Source organism: Manis pentadactyla, chromosome 2 (genome assembly GCF_030020395.1).
Source record: "Manis pentadactyla isolate mManPen7 chromosome 2, mManPen7.hap1, whole genome shotgun sequence".
Taxonomy (NCBI): Eukaryota; Metazoa; Chordata; class Mammalia; order Pholidota; family Manidae; genus Manis; species Manis pentadactyla.
In genome coordinates, this window is record NC_080020.1 from 147,137,107 (window position 1) to 147,157,058 (window position 19,952).

The 19,952-nt window shown below is 46.2% G+C and overlaps 1 protein-coding gene across 3 annotated transcripts in view; it reads right to left on the reverse strand.

Annotated features, from left to right (window-relative positions):
* The window catches only part of GPR45 (G protein-coupled receptor 45), an 80,779-nt gene extending 64,640 nt beyond the window's left edge, over nt 1-16,139 (reverse strand). For all 3 annotated transcript variants that reach the window (XR_005032018.2, XR_005032019.2, XM_036921496.2), the window contains exons 1-2: nt 15,965-16,139; nt 15,520-15,787 (exon numbers count right to left, since the gene is read on the reverse strand). The gene's annotated coding sequence lies outside the window, so the exon portion shown is untranslated. The remainder of the gene's footprint in view (nt 1-15,519; nt 15,788-15,964) is intronic.
* Between the last annotated feature and the right edge of the window lie 3,813 nt (nt 16,140-19,952).

Consider the following 19,952-nt stretch of genomic DNA (forward strand, 5'->3'; position numbering starts at 1 on the left):
ATCCAAAATATATAAAGAACTCACATGCCTCAACAAACAAAAAGCAAATAATCCAATTAAAAAATGGGCAGAGGAGCTGAATAGACAGTTCTCTAAAGAAGAAATCCAGATGGCCAACAGACACATGAAAAGATGCTCCACATTGCTAATCATCAGAGAAATGCAAATTAAAACCACAATGAGATATCACCTCACACCAGTAAGGATCGCCATCATTGAAAAGACAGACAACAACAAATGTTGGCAAGGTTGTGGAGAAAGGGGAACCCTCCTACACTGCTGGTGGGAATGTAAATTAGTTCAACCATTGTGGAAAGCAGTATGGAGGTTCCTTAGAATGCTCAAAATAGAAATACCATTTGAACCAGGAATTCCACTCTAGGAATTTACCCTAAGAATGCGGCACTTCAGTTTGAAAAAGACAGATGCACCCCTATGTTTATCGCTGCACTATTTACAATAGCCAAGATATGGAAGCAACCTAAATGTCCATCAGCAGATGAATGGATAAAGAAGATGTGGTACATATACACAACGGAATATTACTCAGCCATAAGAAAAGAACAGATCCTACCATTCGCAACAACATGGATGGACCTGGAGGTATTATGCTCAGTGAAATAAGCCAGGCGGAGAAAGACAAGTACCAAATGATTTCACTCATATGTGGAGTATAAGAACAAAGGAAAACTGAAGGAACAAAACAGCAGCAGAATCACAGAACCCAAGAATGGACTAATAGTTACCAAAGGGAAAGGGACTGGGGAGGATGGGTGGGAAGGGAGGGATAAGGGCGGGGAAGAAGAAAGAGGGCATTACGATTAGCATGTATAGTGCATGGGGGGCATGGGGAGGGCTGTGCAACACAGAGAAGACAAGTGGTGATTTTACAGCATCTTACTATGCAGATGGACAGTGACTGTGAAGGGGTATGTGGGGGGGACTTGGTGAAGGGGGGGAGCCTAGTAAACATAATGTTCTTCATGTAATTGTAGATTAATGATACCAAAAAAAAAAAGTTAGTATTAGCATGGTATAGTTTTTCTCATCATTTTACTACCAACCTACCTGTTACACTTTAAGTAAGCAGAGATGAATCATGTTTTTAAATTCATTCCACCAATCTTTTGTTTTTTTAGACCATATACATCTAATTATTATTGATACATTAGAAATTAAACTCTGCCATTTTGCTTTTTGTTTTCTGTTTTTTCTGTTGTTTCTCTGTTCCCATTTTGTTTTTCCTTCCTGTGGGTCATTTGAACCCTTTTAGAATTCCATTTTGATTTATCCATAGTGCTTTTTAATGCATCTCTTTATATACATTTTTAGTGGTTTCCACAAATTATATATATATATATATAACATCACGTGTAGATATTATACTATATATACATGCATATATATACATGTAGTGCAATATCTACAGCATAAGCAAGTTCTATATATAAAACACTTTACTGGTATTGACATTTTAACAGTTTAAGTGTTGAAACTTACCTTATTTTCTGTGTCTTCACCCTCCTCCTCTAATACAGCTGTTTAATATTCTAAATTCTTTGAGAACCATATTAGATCATGTTATAACTTTTGTTTCTACCATGAAAAACAATTTAGTTTTTTGCTTACTATGTTCTCTTTTCTCTCATGGTCTCTGATTTCTCTTTTCATTTCCTTTCATTTAGACAGCTTCTTTTAGCCATTATTTAAGGTAGTTCTATATTTCATTCTTTTAGGGTACCTTCACAAATTCTCTGAGTTTTCCTTCAAGAATGTCTTTATTTCCCCTTTACTACTGCAGTATTTTCACTGGATATAGAATTCTAGGTCAATAGTTCTTTTCTTTCAATATTTGAAAAATGTTGTGTCACTTCCTTCTGGTTTCATGGTTTCTGATGAGAATCTGTTATCATTCAAATTGTTTTTCTCTCACTGCTAAGGAACCATTTTTTTCTGGCTGCTTTAAGATTTTTTTCTTTGTGGTTTTCAGAAGTTTAACTCCAGTGGTTCTTGGTATGTATTTCTCCGGGTTTTTCTTGTTTGGGGTATGCTCAGCTTCTTAACTTTATAGGTTTATATCTTTTGTTAAAGGTAGGAAATTTTCACCCATTGTATGTTTGAGTACTTTTTCAGCCCTGCCTTTCTTTTCCTCTCCTCCTAGAATGCCAATGACATGAATGTTATATATATTTTTACACAGTCCTGCAGGCCTCAAAGCTTCTATTCTCTTTTTCCAGTCTATGTTCTCTGTTATTCAGATTGGTCGTTACTACTTCTCTGTCTTCAAGTTTACCAATTCTTTCCTCTTTCTCCTACGTTCTGTTGTTAATCTCATCTACTGAGATTTTTCTTTACTTATTGTTTCAGTTCTAAAATTTGTTCTTTTTCTTTAAATCTTATTTTTCTCACTGAGATTTTCTTTTTCATTTGTGTCAAGTGTGTTCATAATTGCTCAAAGCATTTTTATGATGATTGGTTTTAAATCCTTATCAGGTAACTCTAACATATGTAACATCTTGGTGTTGGCATCTGTTGCTTGAATTTTTTCATTCAAGCTGATATATTTCTGAGTCTTTGCAAGATGAGTGATTTTTGATTGAGACTTAGAGATTTTGAGTATTATGTTATAAGACTCTGGGATACAGAAGCAAGAAAAATTCCAAGGAACTCATCACCCTGTAATTCTTCAAGTCCTGAGGTCCCTAGTGGTTCTGCCTCCTTCTCTCCATTTTTCAGTTTTCTTGTGTTTGCTTTATATGTAATGTCTAGGGATTTTTACCTCTACTTCATAGAAGGATAAGAATGATTACTTTTATTCTATCTTCCTGGAATCAGAAACCCATATTTAATTGAATCATCTTTCTCCTTTTAGGAGTCATATCTGGCTCTTTCATTTTCCTCTACTTCTATTACTGGGGCAATATTTGAAGATTCCATCTCCTTAATATTCCCTGAGTTCAAAATCTGCTCCTTCCATGTTCCATGCCTTTGTCTTGTTCAGAAACTCATTATCTGTTGCTTGAATTCCCTACATATCTTCTTATATAGTCTCTAAACTGACAGCCTCTCTCTTTCTTCCAGTCTCTTCTGTTCTACATATTGTGGCCAGTTTTATTTCCTTAGGAATAAATCTTTATCTTTCCTTTCTCTTTCTCCATAACTTTGAATAGCTCATCACTGCCTGCTTAGTAAGATTCAAACTTCTTAGCTTGGGAGTCAAAGCTACCACCATAATGGCTCAGCTTCCCACTGACAGTCTTACCATCTTCTGCTTTCACATACAATCCGGTACTGCAGTGAAAATGCATCCTGCTAGCTCCCAGACACACACCGAGCAGTTTGATCCTGGGCCTTCACTCATCTGCTCCTCTGCTTGGAGGGCCCCTCCTCACCCAGTTGGGTCAGGAACCACTGCTTCAAGGAAACCTCCCTGAGCACCCAAGTCAGAACCAGTACCCCTCCCCATCAACAACCACAGCCATTTTCTTACATTGTTCTGTAAACACGCTCTCCATCAAATCTGCAGCTACAAGCCTCCTTGTGCTCCTTGCAGGACCTTTCCTCTTCCACAGTGTCAGCCTTTCTTGGCTCAGTGGTCATGAAGAGCAGACCCATCAGTGGATGGCAAGGCTGGAGCTGGCTTCATCAGGAAGCAGGAGGTATGGCACTGAAGGAGTTGTCTTACTTTTAGAAAATGTGTCCATTTCAGGAGATTTTGTTCTGCCCTGGGCCTCTCTAGAGGTCCAGGGAAGGAAACTTCAGAGACACATGCACCATGCTTGCCTTGAAGTCAATTTGGGAGACCCCCCCCTACAGCAAAGCTCTCCTGCCCTTCATGAGATCTACCTACCCTGCCTGTACCATGGACAGTTCATCCCCTTGGGTACAGATGCTTTCTCTGTGAGGTGGGTATTGGCAGCATGAGTGAGCGAGGAGAGAAGCTGCACGGTTTAAGTCTCACCTCTGCTGCTCATGAGCTGTGTAAACTCTGGACAAGTTATTTAACTTCTTTGCACCTCAGATTCCTCATCTGCAGAATGGGGATAATTACAGAACCTAGTGGCACACTCTTACTGCTTGAGGGGCACAGTCTTGAACTAAAGATGCAGAGGAAAGCCCAGGCCAGTCCCATAAAGTATCCCTCACTGATGAGTGCCATGTGGGGCTGATGCAGCCTGCACCCTCCCATTCACTGACCCTCCCTAAACTGAGATTCAAAACCTCAGGCTGTCTTCTCTCATTTTGGAGGGCTGGCCTTTTGTTGTTTGTGTGGAATATGGGCAATGTGAGCATGGAAATGAAAATCTTGGCTTGTATTTCTTGGGCTATGATCATCAATAAAATAGGGCAAAAGAGAGCTATAATCTAATGTAGTATATTACTGTAATTAGTGCTTCATGCATCGAGTTCTCTCCCACCCTCCCTCCAAAATAATGAAACAGTTTAACATAAACAGTAGTGACTTTATCCTCCATCATGTGGTGTTCTGTGATTGGGTAATTATGGTAACAGCATACAGTTAATGGATGCTGAGCTCAGAATGTAAGAGAAAAGAGATGGGAAAAGGCACATGAAGGAGTACAACCATGGAGATGCCGAACTGGGAGGACCTGGCGACTGTGTGCCCCACACTCCCATTTGCGAAAGGGGAGGCTGAGACTCAGAGGGCTAAATGACCGGCAATGCCAGATGCTTATACAGAATGGAGTCAGAACTAGAACCTAGGTTCCTCCTCTCTCTGTTCAATAAGCTTTTCGACCAACATCTTGTCTCTGGAAAATGGCATAAGGCAGATTATTCTAGAAGGTTTTCTGTGTGGCAAGTAGCCTTTGTTCACTGAAACTGCTGAGATAGAGAACAATGTTTGGTGACTTGAGCTGTGTCTGTCATTCATTGTTTGTGGACTCCAAGAGGCAGAGCCATTGCGTGTCACAGCAATTGGTAGTAAACATTTGAAACATTTTTTGTTTCATCCATTTTGTCCTTTGATACAGCAGATGGGAAATATCAGCAAGTACACAAATTGAGATTTTGTTTAACTTACTCTGGATGAGGTTGTTTATTTCAGTTAGATTTTATTTCTGCTATTACTATTGAAAGCATCAGGTAAATAATAAAGTCCCTCATAAGAATGTCTACATTTCTTAGTCCTGAACTACATGGGAGAAACACAGGCAGTTGACAGTTTTTGTATTGAAGGCACAGGGGTTTCCTAAGGAAACAAGTCCCTCATGGAACAACCGGGAAATGGACTCCGGCCCACACAGCAGACATGTAACACAGGTTCATACTGACACAAACGTGCACGTGCACCACTCTCCCCACTGCCGATGTCTGAACACAAATATGGTCACAGCCACAGCCACCCACATGACCCCCCCTACTCATCTCCTCCTTCCTACAGAAAAGGAGAGATGAGCCCCTGGAGGCAGGAGCTGCTCATCTTCCCAGCAATCCCATGACTCTTGTCCTCTGTCCCTCAATCCCAGAAAAGCCACACCCAGGGGCTGGGCCAGTGATCCCTCCTTCTGATTCTGTCTAGCGACCACCCAACAAAACATGCACCCTGCCACTGCAAGGAGCCCAGCCCAGCCTGACGAGGGGTCATAGCTACTCCCATTCTGCCTACAAGGGGAACACATGCCACTCTGGAAAGAGCAAAGTCAGTCCCTGAGGTCACAGGCGGTCCCTTGACAAGCAGGAGGACCGCCGTGGAAACATTCCCTACAGAACTAAGATTCATGCCATTACAGCCACAGAGAGATGCCACTAAGTGGCAAACTTCTCATCAAAGATAATGCTCCCTATGTTCCGGCTCCAATTCCAACCCACCCCGAGCCTTGAAAGGCAGTGGGGACTTAAATGTCTTGATCAACAGTCAAAGTCAGATTTCAAAAAGGGATTAGAAGAATGTCAAGACGGCAGCTCAGACCAGGGACATACACATGGAAGACCCTTTTTCGTGGCACCTCTGCCTTCTCGGGAGGACCATCAGTGGACAGGCCCACTGGTATGCAGCCCAGTGCAGGAGGCAGATGCCATCAGTGGCCCCGGCAACGTGACGCGCCATGGCCGTATGTGTCACTAGAGCATGTTCCCATCACAAAGTGCTTTCCCAGCCAACTTTTTACATGAACATCTCCACAAGGTGACTGCCTAGAAGCCGCAGGTATGTCTGCATCAGCTCATGAGTGAACTGGAGCCCAGGGAGAACAGCGCATAGTCAGCAAGAGAACAGAAGAGACTCGATGACTGCATGCTAAGTTACTTAAAGTCCACTCTGTTCCAGACACCTGTTAAGTCTTACATATTCAGTTTCCTTGTTTGTAAAATGGGGCTAATAATGGTGCCCCCCACATAGGGTGGGGAGAAACATTGACACGGAGCCTGGTACATGGAAACTCTTCAGTTTAAGTATCAGTGGATCCCTACAATAACCTTACAAGTGTCTATTATACTTTCCATCTTACAAATAAGGACACTGAAGCGCAGAAGGGAATAGAACTCAACCAGCCAGCATGTTAAGCAGCCTTGTTCGGCCTCCAACACAGATCTGCCTGACTCCAAAACCCGCACTCTTCCCATTCACGAGCATGCTTACCCCAGAGCTTGGCTTACCCATTTCCAAGTCCTCTGCACTTTCCTTGCTCCACAGCCTGGTTTGAGACAGTCCCCTACAGAAACTGTTGTGACCTGGTTTGACTAGCAGACACAAAGCTTCCACTCAGAAGATACATAACAATGTCGTCATCAACCAAAAATCCAAGCACCCTGTTTCATAAAAACTTTGATAACAGCAGCAAAGAAGCTCTCATCGAAGTCCCCAGCGGGGCTAAGCAGTTCTGAAGCAGAGTTGAGTGTCTGAGGCCAACAGCATGAAAGTCAAAAGATGTTCTCATCAGTATCTAAAAATTTCAAAACTCCCTTTTCTTTATTGCCTAATCTCCATTTCAGTAATTTTTCTATAAAAAGTGAAGATAAAAAAGAGATAATTGAACAAAATCTTTCTTATTTCTATGTCTTCTTGCATGTAGTAGGCATTCCATAAATGCTTGTAAAATGTATGACTAAACTGATTATGAATGAATGCATCTATTTTCTTGTAATGAATTGACTTAAAGAGCCAGTTTTTCAGGGACTAAAAACTGCATCCCTGAGAGGTTGCTAAGTGCCCAGTAAAGCTTTGCTAAAAAGCCAACTGTTTTTATATGTTAGATGTCCCTGATGCAAAGATGTCTCCCAAGACTGTGGTGGGAGGCTCATGGGGTGTGTCGGCACGGTGAGAGCTCATACCTGCTTTGTAAGTATTCAATGTGAGCTCAAATAGCTGACACTTAGGCTAGCATCCATAGCACACACAGGGAAACACCTTCCTTTGGGTGTTGTGTTCATTATATGCCATTTGCTGGGGACTGGCCAGTTCTGATTCCATTTCCACCATCTGATGATTCTTTCAAAGAATCACCATGTACACAGCTGAATGGGAGCCGTGGCTCTGTGGCCTCCTCCCTCCTTATCTGTAAAAGTGGCAATGGGAGTGCCTACCGAACAGAGTCCCTGTGTACAGAAAACAAAGTGTGAAAGCACTTTGTAAACAATGAAGAGAAGCTGGTCTATCTCGAAGGATCATTATCACCAATGGAAGGGCAGGAGAGCTAGCTCATGGTGCCACTGGATTGCCCTTGGTTTGGAAAGAAAAATAGCTTGTGATATATTCTCAACAGCCAGGAACTTTGGATGACTTTTATGCACCCAGTTCTCAGATACATGAAGCTGGAGTTGCCCCGTACTTGACCATTCGTGTGTCTGCCACCTTTGCCATTTTGCCATAGCTGCATCTCACCCTTACATCAAACTATTTAAGTTACCTTTATTTCTGTACATGTTCATCTTGTTTTAATCAATAAATCACCTGCTTGGCATGCTGTGACATGTGCTTCCATGACGCGTATGGGAAACACTGTGATAAGCCAAAAGTCACTGTATTCCGAATTCAGATAGGAGCAGTCACTTCCCCCAAAAAAGGTGCCTGCCAAAACCTTGTGTGCGCTGGCACATAGACTGACCTGGATGTCCCCAAAGCTGAGCAGAAGTGCAGTTCTGGCATATTCAAAAACAACCCCAAACTACAATCCATTATCTAACCACATTGAATAAAAATTATTTCCATTCCCATGGTCCTTTAGTCTTAACACCACCGTCCTGGACATCATACAATCTGGCCCTGACCACACAAGTGCAGCGAGTGGGCCGACACCCTCCTTTCACACCGGGGCTCACAGATCTTAGAGGGTTTGTGCATGACCACATTGGAAATAAAGAGCAGTACCAATGGAAACTCCAAGTCTTCAGCTCATTTCACTGCACCCTCTTCAGGCGGGGCAATATTTTTTAAATGACTGGTTTTCCCTCTTCAGGCAAACACAGCTCTAGTGCCAACTTTTTATCCATCCACTTGTCTACCTACACCTCCATTTATCCATAAATTCATCAGCTTGTCTAACTTCTGAACCACTGATCCATCCATCCATCCACCCATCTATCCATCCCACCCATCCATCCATCCACCAATCAACCCACACACGCACCTGTCCATCCATCCCTCCCATCCATCCATCCACCAATCAACCCACCCACCCACCTGTCCATCCATCCACCCATCCACCCACCCATTTATCCAACCCACCCATCCATCCATCCACCAATTCACCCACCCACCCACCTGTCCATCCATCCACCCATCCATCCACCCATCCACCCATCCACCCACCCATCTACCCATCCATCCACCCATCCACCAATTCACCCACCCACCCACCTGTCCATCCATCCACCCATCTACCCATCCATCCACCCATCCATCCATCCATCCATCCACCAATTCACCCACCCACCCACCTGTCCATCCATCCACCCATCTACCCATCCATCCACCCATCTATCCATACCACCCATCCATCCACCAATCCACCCACCCACCCACCCATCCATCCATCCAAGAATCCACCCACCCACGCATCTGTCCATCCATCCACCCATCTACCCATCTATCCATACCACCCATCCATCCACCATTCCACCCACCCACCCATCCATCCATCCAAGAATCCACCCACCCACCCACCTGTCCATCCATCCACCCATCTACCCATCCATCCACCCATCTATCCATACCACCCATCCATCCACCAATCCACCCACCCACCCACCCATCCATCCATCCATCCACCAATTCACCCACCCACCCACCTGTCCATCCATCCACCCATCTACCCATCCATCCACCCATCCATCCAGCAACTAATTCACCCACTCACCCACCTGTCCATCCATCCACCAATCCACCCACCCACGCACCTGCCCATCCATCCACCCATCTATCCAACCCACCCATCCATCCATCCAGGAATCCACCCACCCACGCACCTGTCCATCCATCCACCCATCTATCCAACCCACCCATCCATCCATCCACCAATTCACCCACTCACCCACCTGTCCATCCATCCACCCATCTACCCATCCATCCACCCATATATCCATCCCACCCATCCATCCATCCACCAATCCACCCACCCACCCACCTGTCCATCCATCCACCCATCTACCCATCCATCCACCCATCGATCCATCCCACCCATCCATCCAGCAACTAATTCACCCACTCACCCACCTGTCCATCCATCCACCCACCCATCCATCCATCCACCAATCCACCCACCCACCCACCTGCCCATCCATCCACCCATCTATCCAACCCACCCATCCATCCACCCACCAATTCACCCACCCACTCACTTGTCCATCCATCCACCCATCTACCCATCCATCTACCCATATATCCATCCCACCCATCCATCCATCCACCAATTCACCCACTCACCCACCTGTCCATCCATCCACCCATCTATCCAACCCACCCATCCATCCATCCACCCACCCACGCACCTGTCCATCCATCCACCCATCCATCCACCCATCCATCCACCCATCTATCCAACCCACCCATCCATCCATCCACCAATTCACCCACCCACCCACCTGTCCATCCATCCACCCATCTGTCCATCCATCCACCCATCTATCCATACCACCCATCCATCCATCCACCAATCCACCCACCCACCCACCTGTCCATCCATCCACCCACCCATCCATCCATCCAAGAATCCACCCACCCACGCACCTGTCCATCCATCCACCCATCTATCCAACCCACCCATCCATCCATCCACCAATTCACCCACCCACTCACTTGTCCATCCATCCACCCACGCACCTGTCCATCCATCCACCCATCCATCCACCCATCTACCCATCCATCCACCCATCTATCCATACCACCCATCCATCCATCCACCAATCCACCCACCCACCCACCTATCCATCCATCCACCCATCTACCCATCCATCCACCCATCTATCCATACCACCCATCCATCCATCCACCAACCCACCCACCCACCCACCTGTCCAACCATCTATCCATCCACCAATCCACCCACCCACCCACCTGTCCATTCATCCACCCACCAGTCCACCCACCCACTCACCTGTCCATCCAATACACCCATCCATCCACCCATCCGGTCAATATTTGAGGAACTTCTTTGTGCTCGTTGCTATGCAGAGCACTGGAACTACTCACTAGTTTTATTCTTCTAAAAAGAGAAGTTTTCATTTTGGACAGGGATGGCAATAAGAGTAATATCTGTATCAGTTTCTTCTTATTTAAAAATCTACCATAGATTTTAGATAGCAAAACATAGTAATATGCTCTAATTCTTCCCATCAAAGGAAATGAAATACTTAGAGGAGTCTGGCAACAAAAGAATCAGGGAAGACCATGCTACTGAGTCCTCTCCCTCTGAAGTACATCAGAAGTACAATAATTAGGATTGTATTGTGGGATCACTTTGGATGAAAAGGGCACACTTCCAGTTACTTCTCATGAGTAACAAGTTCAAATAAATAGAAATATACCCTGATAGTCTTGGAACTTTTTGGAAGAGCTAATTTAGCATTGAGGTGTTTTCTCAGACTGCCATTCAGAGTTGAGATTCACTTATATTCATGACTGCACCCTGCTTGGGTATTTTAATTCCTCAATTTCAGAGTTAAAGGCAGTGAACTTATTATCAATGATGCAGGTGGCCTAACATAATGAGCCCCCATAAAAGGACGTGTTTCAAGGTAGATCAAAAACAAAACTTCAAAAACATACAGAACAGAGTAAAAGAAAATATGAATCCATTCTCAACTGGCATATGAAGGAAAGGAAAAAACTCAAACATGCAGAAGAAAATAAGACATCTGAAATATCTGAAAAAAAGAAAACTTTAACACTCCTGTTAACATTTTTAAGTTTCCCCAAGCATGCTGTAAAGTCAGCAGAATTACCAGGTCTCCCAGTCACCAATGACCTCCTTGTCAATCAGAGCAAGAGCAATGATCCCCAAACTTCAGTGTACATTGCAGTCACCTGGAAGGCTGGTTATAGCATGGACTGCTGAGCCCCACTCTCAGAGTTTCAGATTCAGATTAAATTTCAGATTCAGTAGGTCTGGGGTGGAATCCAATAATTTGCATTTCTAAATTCTTAGGGGAATGCTGCTTTTCCTGGTGGTCCAGGAAACCCCATTTTGAGAAGCACCAAAATAGGCCATCTTCAGTCCCCATCTCGCACTTCTCAGCTGCCTCTGACCCAAGGGACCACTCCCAAGACCTCTGCAGGCCACACTTGTCCTGCTTTCCCTGTCATCTCTCTTCTTCTCCTGTGAAGTCTCCTAGTGTTCCCCAGGACTTTATCTGTGACTTCCGTTCTTCCACTGAAACCTTGCTGAGCAACCTCATTCGCCCTGAAGCCTCCAGTCATCTAGGCTGCAGCTCCAGCCTGATCTAATGTGACCTTCACAAGGGCATAGTTTGCTGTCTTGTTCACAGTTGCATCTCAACTGCCCAGAGCAAGCCTGGCGTAGAAATGGCCCAGTAAGTATTTGTTACAACTTCCCAGGAGATATTCCACCTAAATGTTCCACAAGCTAACTGGCACCTGAAATCATATGCATTCAGGAAGAAAAATATCACAGAATGATATTATATAAACTACATGCTTTCCCTGTACTCCCAATGGTACTGAGGTAGGACAGGGACATGGGACAGGCGTCATGATGAACTTCTCCTGCCTATGATGAAGGCTGAGATATAGTCTAGTAAGAACAGGAGGGACTCCATCTTTAGGCTAAGATTCCATTTTAAAAACCAGGGAGTTAGGAGGTAAGATTCCTAACATATTTTATGGTAATTAGCCCACAACTGATCTAATCTTAAGGCAGGACAAGGGTTATGTTCCCACTGCTTGGGGGTAACTGCTATCTTGGAGAAGAACAGGACCAATAAATTCCTTGGGTTCAGTTAGTCTTACAGACTATCGAGAGGATGGATGTGGGTAATGACATGATGTCTCTCACTGGGGATGGACATCATGAGACCACAGGTCAGCCTGTGCTGCCTTGGCCTTTTACCCCGTTCTTGAAATCCTTAAAAGACATGAATCCTAAGCCTTTATGCAAGCCTCCTCTTTGAGGCTGCCCACACTCCCCTTTCTTCAAGTGTGTACTTTGCCTTAAATAAAACCTTCTTGCTGACAAACTTATTGTGTTTTGTCTCTGTGCTCTTCAAAGTCTCTCAGGAGGTTAATTGGAGACCCCTTTCCCAATGGGAAGCATCTTTGTTACTTCACTACTTCATTCAATTTTCTAGATTTAAGACAAGTTTTCACTTTGCCTGTCCTACTTCACACGGGTAGGGAAGGGCTACTAAGACCTCTGATTAGGGCTTGCAAGTTCTTGTTGCCTGGGTAACCCGGAAGGACAGCAGCTGTGTAATCATGCTCTTTAGTAGGCTTCCCGAAAATCTTTCTTAGCTTGGGAAGTTCTCAGAACATAGTATCACTCCATCCAGTGTTCTGCAGCTCCCCAGATCCTGGGGTGGTGGGGGCTTAGTTCCCATGCCGTGCAGATTCAAGCAGACAGTGGGCACCAGGTGAACCTGGCTTCAGGAGTTGGTAAGGGATCTGCCCTATGCTGAGGAGGATTTCAATTAACTTCCTTTTTCTCATTCTCTTCTTCTTTGCGCTCTACTGCTTGATCAGCTGCTGCGATTCACTACCACTCTCACTTTAATGAATTCCTTCCTTACCCACACTCATCTGACCTGCTAGAGAATTCTTTCTTGATCAGAGTCAAGAACCCTCTCCTGTCCTGGTTAAGGTCTCACGTAGTGCACAGGGAAAGACATCCCCAGATGCAGCTACCTGTCAACAGTACCATCTTCCACTCATTTTGTAAGATAAAAGAAACCTAAGGGTCATCCTTGACTCCTCACCTGTCAGACACCAAGGTGTGTGGATTTTGCCTTCTAAATCTCTCTCACGTACATCCATTCCTCTCCATTCCCACTGCCACCACCTAGTCTGAACACCTGTATCTCACCTGGATGCCCACTGTAGCCTCCCCTCCACACTGCAGTCAGTTGCGGGGTCTCATCCTGCCACGCCCATGATTAAAGCCTGTCTATGGCTTCTCCTGGCCCTTAGAGCAAAGCCTGGCCCCTCACCATAGCCTTAGTCTTTCCAATCGGGTCCTTACTGCCCCTCCAACTGTATTTCACACTCTTCTTCTTCCCAAGCCCTGTACTCCAACCACCCCAACTCATTTTTGCTACCCAAACCCTCCATACTCTTACTCCTGAGCCATGATTCATGACTTTCCTTTTTCCTGGTGTACTCTTCCTTTTCCTCCTACTCCAAGTTTAGCTAATACCTTGTACTCATTTTCAGTTCCTAACTAACGAATTCACATCCTCCAAGAAGTCTTCCCTTTCTCCCTCAAAAACCAAACTAAAACACCCCCCAAACTGGGAGACAGCCTGCCTTAAGTTCCTATAATGCACTGTATCTGCAAATACAGTATTAACCCTGCTTATTTAACTATTTGCCTTATTTGCCTCTCCAGGGGAAGGCTCATGTGTACACAGTGCTGGGCTTAGGGCCTGGACTCAGTCACCCTGGCTGAAAGAATAGGCCAACTGGATTGAAGGGGAGGAAACAAAATAAATTATTTTTCTGTGTTGACAGCAGAGTAGCACTGGGGTCTTGGAAGGGGCATGATGCTCTGGGACAATGGAAATACTCTGTATCTTGTTCTAGGTGGAGGTTATATGGAAAAAATTCTTTTTGTGTGTGTGCACATTTTGTAAATCATACATTAATAAAAAGAAATGAATTATTTTAAAATTATAATGTATTTCATATGGGGATCTAAAAATTCACATGGGCTAAAGCAAGTCACGTGGGACATAACAGAATTCAATACTAACCACAGGCACAAAAGTTCCTTAAGATGCTACTTCCCAAAGATCCAGAATAAAAAATATGCTAAAGTAATTCTTCATGTCATTTTTCTAAAATGTGACTGTGGTAGACTGACTGTGCCTTACTTAAATCTGCGGTCCTGAAATACTCTTAGGGAAAGAAATGACCTCAAAGCCATTCTCCATAGAATCACACATGCTATAAGAAATACATTTCACAAACTAGAGAGAGTTGAGTTAATGGCATATAATTATATTTCAATGAATGAGCTGGGTCCACATTTTTAATATTATCACCTCCCTCCTTCTCCAAGTAGGAACAGGACATATGGGGAACCATACCATGTGGGTTTCCTTCATGGCTCTAATTAAAAGGATTCCTGCTCTACTGACTTCTGGGGGAGAAAATTTTCCAAGCATGTCAAGAAACTGTGGATTGCCTAGTTTTCTTTTTTAGACTAGAATGTGAAACTGGAAGCTTAAGATTGATTTTCTAACCAGTAGGCAAAATTCACCTGCAGTTTAAGGAGGGTTTAGGAGCTTGCTTTCTGTAAACTGCTCTTCATCAGAAGAGCTGTCCGCTGGGTTTACTAACAATCCCTCCGGCCATGGATGCGCATTTGTTCTGCATGCACGCAGCAGTCCCTCAGACCAGGTAAATGCCCATTCTGAAACACAGCAACCAAAACAGTTTTCAGCTAGGGTGAAAACCACCCAGGGGACACTACATGCATCCAAAATAATGAGATCTGCAGAACCCGACCACCACAAGGCCACATTCTACGCTTCAGATCAAAGTCACTGCCCTCAGCCCTCCTGGGTGATTCTTCTTTGAGAGTGCCTGTTTTGCTTCCAATCGTAGTATTATTTTAGCCAGTTTCATTTTCCTTATGTCTCTATTTCCTCAGAAATCAAAGGAGAGGAAAACCTAAAGCTCCTGTTTATCTAATGTAGAGAAGATATTACTTCATCATCATTATAACCAAGTGACAGAAAAATTATTTTAAATATATAAAACCCTCCCAAGTACCAGATTAGAAAAACTGAAAGTCTGACTGTGAGGAATGAAGCATCACTGTGCCCCCTTTTCTGATGGGAAAACTGAGGCGGCAAGATGTCTGAATGTCCCACAGCAGATGTACTTACTCCTAATTTGGGGCACTCTGTCGCTTTTTCAAAGTATTACCCGTGGAGAGGAAATGATCTGAGAAAGTTGGCGTTGCACTGGGAAATGTGAGCGGAAGGCAGGCCGCGGGGGGGCCAGGATGGGCGACGGTCAGTGATGGTGGTGAAGGTGGTGATGGTGGTGGCGGTGGTGGTGGAGACCGAGATGGGGATGGGGGGGACGCGCGCCGGCTCCTCTCCGTCTCTCCGTCACTGCCTGTCCTCTCTGCCTCCTCCGTCCCCGCGTGGCCTGTGCCCGGAGAAACAGCGCCCACAGGGTTTAAACCCACGCCGCACCTCCGCGAGCGCGAGGCTGCGGCGCCCGGCCAGCCGGCAGCCTCCCCAGCGCGGCGCCCACGCCCCTCGCAGGGCGCGCACCCCAGGCCCCGCCGCGCCCCCGGGCCGCGTCCGGCCGCCGGTCACTTACGCCTGCTCTGGGCTCCGCTGCCGGCGGCCGGAGACAAAGGCTGCGCGGCCGCGGCGCCGCCGGCTGCTCGGAGCCGCGCTGCCCGGCGCCGGAGAGGCTGGGGGCGGGGAGCGGGCAGAGCCCCGGGCGGCAGCCGCGCGGCCGAGTGCTCCGCCCCGGCCCGCCGGCTGCCCCGGGCGCGTCCTCCCCGCGTGCTCGCCCGCGGACCTCCCCAGGGCCAGGGACCGCCCCCGGGGGCGGAGGAGAGGAGGAGGGAGGGCCGGGCGGGAGCCGCGCGTGTGCGTGTGCGCGCGCGTGTTCCCCCTTAACCGGGATCCTCTCCCCCTCCCCGCGTCCCCCTGCGGCAACCCCGTGGAGATGCTAGGCTCCGCCTCACCTGTACCGCGCTGCACGCCCTCCCACCCGGCTCCTCTCCAGCCGTACTCGCCTTTCCTCCGCGCCGGCCACCCATTTTACAAAAAACAAAACTGAGACCTGGAAGGAAGGTCAAGTGCCACAGGCGCAGGGCTAGTGAGAGGCGAACCGGGAGGCGAAATGCCCGGATCGTGCACCCTGTAAGAGTGGGACCAGCACCTTACCTGTTTCCCTCTCCTCGGCCAGGTGCGGTGTGTAGGGTCAAGGTTGGACCGTGGGAACAAAGCCAGGCTATCCTCCATGGGCCCGCAGGGAGGCTTCCCATTCAGGGGAAAGTAGCACGTCTGCTTGGCTCAGTCATTTGCATCTTGTTAGGAATAGTAGCTTTGATTTATTTTTGTGGAATTTTAAAAAATCACAAGTAGAGAAAATGTGTAATGAAGGCACAAGTGCTGAGCTCCAGCTCAAAGACTGTCAACACTTCTCATTCCTTCATCTTCCCACTGCTCCTCATCACTGAGGCTAGTCTAGCTAAGGCCTTTTAAAAACATAATCACAATATCATTATCTCACTTTACAAAATTACGAATAATTCCTTACTATCACCTGACTATGATTTATTAAAAGCTGATGGTTATTCATTGAGTAGTTATTATCTGCCAGGCCTGTATTTAGCGCTTTACTTACACCACTCAGCTTTGGTGTGGGCCCTGATTTTCTCTAAAGCTGTGGGGAGAGGATTGCACCAGTTGTTGGCTTGCAGTAGCTGATGGAGCATGAATTAGCCCTGATCCACCAAGGGCCAGACACTTCTCACCATGCCCCAGACCGCTGGAGAAGTTTGACTGAAGCTTATCCTTCCAGAAAAATGCATACACAGAATTTGTATTTCAATTATAGGGGTTTCAATCCAAATCTCTCAGGCTGTCTGAACCCAAGCACAAGCTATGAGACACAGAGCTGGGCTGAGGTGTCCCTTACTGCCCTGTGGAGCCCCATGGGTGGCATGGCATCCTGAGGATTCTGCTGGGCAGGTCTCCCACAAGGCGAGCTAGGGATTTCTGGGGCCCAAGCAGGGCAAGGGAGTCATGCTTAAGTGCGGAACCTTTTTCCCTTAGGTGGAGGCTTTGTATAGAAGTCCTGTGCATGTGTGGGATGTTAATAGATTCTCACCTGTGTCTCAGAAGAGCATCTTGTCCAGGATGAAGAGACCTGAGCTGTGCCAGGGCATCTGGACATTCAGCTTATCTAAACCCACCAGTGGCAGAGCCAAGGCACACCCATTGGTAAATGGCTTTGGGAGCATGTACCTAGCAAAGCAGTCAAGATGTAGCCTCTGGACTCAGACTGCCTGTCTTTGAATCCTATACCTCTTGTTAGCCTTGTGACCTTAGAAAAGTTACTTGACATCTCTGTACCTGCTTCCACATCAGGAAAAACCAGGGTTGTCGTTTCAACTTGTCTAGTTGGGCTGCCAGGAGGCATTTATGCCTGTACAGTGACTGGCCCAGAAAAGTTGGAAAGGTGCCAGAGTACTCATAAGCTGCTTGTACCCTTCAAGTGGGAGAACCACCATGATCTGAATCCAGAAGGATCGATGCTTCAGAAGATTCATAGCCCTACTTAAAGCAGACAGAAAGGGCCCACACCTGCCTCTGTTCAGTAGAAGCGCAGCATACCTACAGCAAGGTGGCTCTTTCCTTTAGACAAGGGGCCAGGGGGAGGGGTACAGACGCTCACTGACAGGCCTCAGTGGAGTTCCTAAATGCTCAGGGGTTCCACTGACATGGCTACAGGAACTGATCTTTGAGATGCTGAGGGACATGTTCATCTCTTGCCAATCGCCTCAGCCAAACTGGTCTCAGGTAATGAAATGCAACATTCCCTCTCCGGCCTCCCCAAGACTTCCCTCCCCTGTGCAGTCACCCCTGACAACCTCAGGCAGCAGGAAGTCAGTCTCTCCAGCTTGAGCTCTTGGGCCTGCCCCGCATTAGCGATTGGAACTGCCAGTTGCTGCGTCATGTCAGCCCATCTAGACTAAGTGCATGGAGACCTGGGATTGGAATTAACAGTCAGCATCCCCCATAACATCTTGTCGATTGCCCAACCCAGCACTGGTGAAAAGAATGCTTCCTATAATGCGCATACAGGTCCTCGACTGTGCTCCCAGCAGGGCTCAGACCGGCTAGGATTTTCATGCCCTGTTGCCAGCAGCTGGCACAAGTGACTCAAACCTGTTCACCTGCCAGCCCTTTGCGGGGCAGGAACACACCTGAGGCCAGGGCATCGCAGCTGCCCTGACCAATGACGCTCTGATGACACGCTGGTCTTCACCTCTGGGTTGCACCACGATCTCATCCCTGAATTGGGAAGCATAGCTCCTTCCCCTCCCTGATGAGGTTCTGGGTTTCAGTGACCTTGTTCTGAAGAGAAGCAGCCTTTCTCTTCTCTCTGTGCCTTAACCACCCCCTTTGCTTGCCTCCCTTCCAGCTCTCTGTCTTCCCTTCCTGTCTCATAATATGGATGATACTGATTTTTTTAAACAGTTTGAAGCACTTTGCCCATATCAACTAGAGATGGTGTAGGTGAATAAAATCAAGACCAAGTTTTTGTAGAGCAAGATGAACAAAGGAAATAGTGTCTAGTTCTATGCAGGGGAGACCTGCCCAACTCTAGGTCTCCTCACAGACTGTAGAGTATTTTAGGGGTACTCAGACCTAGGAGTCTTCTGGGGAATAAATTTACCAAAGAGCCCTGGGGTTGAGGTGAAACACAGCAAAAAATGTTATTAGCATCCATTTGTTCTTCATGGACAATCTGACACTCTGAGCCCCTGCTAGGAAAGAACTCTATAAACTATTAAAATGACAAAGAACTTTAGTCATGATAAAGAAATAGAGTTTGCTTTAGCTAAATGGAAGGCCATACAAATGTGAAACGACAGCTTGTGGTGATGAATGTCTTCAATGGTTATAAAGATCAACTTACGGAAGATTAATAGAAGGGGAACGCATAATATCTGGGCTTCCAGCTGTTGAGGAATGCTGAACTTACTGACATTGAAGATAAGCTTAGATAAAAGACATTCAGTCCAAATGGAGAGAAAATACTTTAAAATAAGCCTAATGCTAGCAACTAAATTAAGGCAGTAAATATATCTGTGGTTCCAGCCCATTTACTTTTATAGAGACTCCAGATCATAATAATGAACAGCAGATTGTTAACCACAAAGTACCCTCTGCATCACATGGAATTTGAGCCACTCACTCTCCCATGTCAAAGAAATCCAGTCGTCTTGACAGAGAAGCTTTCACACCTTAGGTGGAAACTAACATCGTATAAGGTGGTTTTAAAAACTTCAAGAGGTATGGTCTGTGTCCTCTCCCATTGAATCTGGAAGGGCTGGAGACTGCTTCCACTAACAGAGAATGGCAGAAGAGGCAATATATGCTCCTCCAGAGCCAGATCATTAAAGGATGCAGCTGCCACCTGGTCATCTGGAATGTGTACCCTCCAGAGCTCACTCCTGGGATATGATCACTTGGAAACCAGCTACTGGCTGGGAGGGGCCCAAGCCCCACGGAGAGGCCACACAGAGGTGCTCAGGTCAGCATCCCAGCTTTCATAACACCTC